This window comes from Micromesistius poutassou (genome assembly GCF_964030765.1).
Source record: "Micromesistius poutassou genome assembly, chromosome: 2".
NCBI classification, from domain to species: Eukaryota; Metazoa; Chordata; class Actinopteri; order Gadiformes; family Gadidae; genus Micromesistius; species Micromesistius poutassou.
The window spans coordinates 4299599-4300783 of record NC_140272.1 but is presented as its reverse complement, the minus strand read 5'-3'; positions in this window follow the sequence as shown (position 1 = coordinate 4300783).

Here is a 1185-nt window from a genome sequence, read left to right as displayed (position 1 = left end):
GAAGTATAGCTGGTAAGTTTGTAAAGTGACATGCTGGCCGGAAGTGGCCGGGCTGTACGCAGCGAGCAGAGCTCTCTGCTTGCTGTTAAGAACCTCTTAACCCAGCGCCCCCCCTCCTGAGGAAGTTGTTGACCTTTTCAAAGCAGATCACGGCGTGGGTTTGATGCCGCTGTTTAACCGCTAAGCCCAGTGAAGCCTCTCCCTTTAAAGCCACGAGCACTGCGTGAATCTGCGTTTCTTTTGATATTGGTAAGCTAACCCCGCTGTTACTGAGATCCTCGGGGTGCTCAGCGCTGACGCCGGTCGTGTGATCATTTGATCGTAACGTCTCGCTTTGAATCGAAACTCCGCTAGCACGTCTTGGCTAAAAGTCACGCAGGAAGACGAGATGGAAACAGTTTGATGTAGAAATGTAGAGGAACCAGCTAGTCCACTGCTGAGTGGGACTAGGGACATTGTTCTAATGGGAACTCTAAAGCAGTGTGAAGAGGATTATAATATTTAAAATGATGTGGACCTATCCAGAATAATGATGCACCGACTTTTTAGGCTAAACTCTGGACTGGACTGTTTTCTGTTATAGAAGAAAAATAATTAACATTCTCTGTAAGAGTTGTTAATATTCTGTTGTGAATAGAAGGTACAAATTGTATATTTACCTGAGGCAATACTTTGGCTAAATGGATGTCCACTGGCATTCTAGTTTGAGATTTATTGATAATTTGAGGATGCTGATGGCATCCTCATTTGTGGCAGTTATTCACACACAGCTTTCAAAATACTTTAATTTGCCCGAAAACCTTTTTATTTTTTTTACATATTTATTCAGGTTTTTACTTAGCAATTTTCCAAAATGGTAAATCTGCAGGGTTTTTTTGTTCATTCAATAACTTCTCTACAGGTCCTCATTGTCCCATGTTGTTAAATCCACCAAGGCCATAGGATCCCACTGGTTATTTCTCCCACTTCTTAAAGGATTTTTACATGTGCATTTTTTTGTTTTGATTTGTTGACATTGTGCATATGCCTGCATGATGTTTTTTTGTGAAAGGTTGTGGTTCATTTCACAGGAAAAACAGGGATAGAAACAGAACGTCCCGTGCCAATTTTTTCTGAAGGACAGAGAAAAAAAACCCTGTAAATTCTCAGTGTTACTAATTCGTGGTGGTGTGTTTCAACACAAGC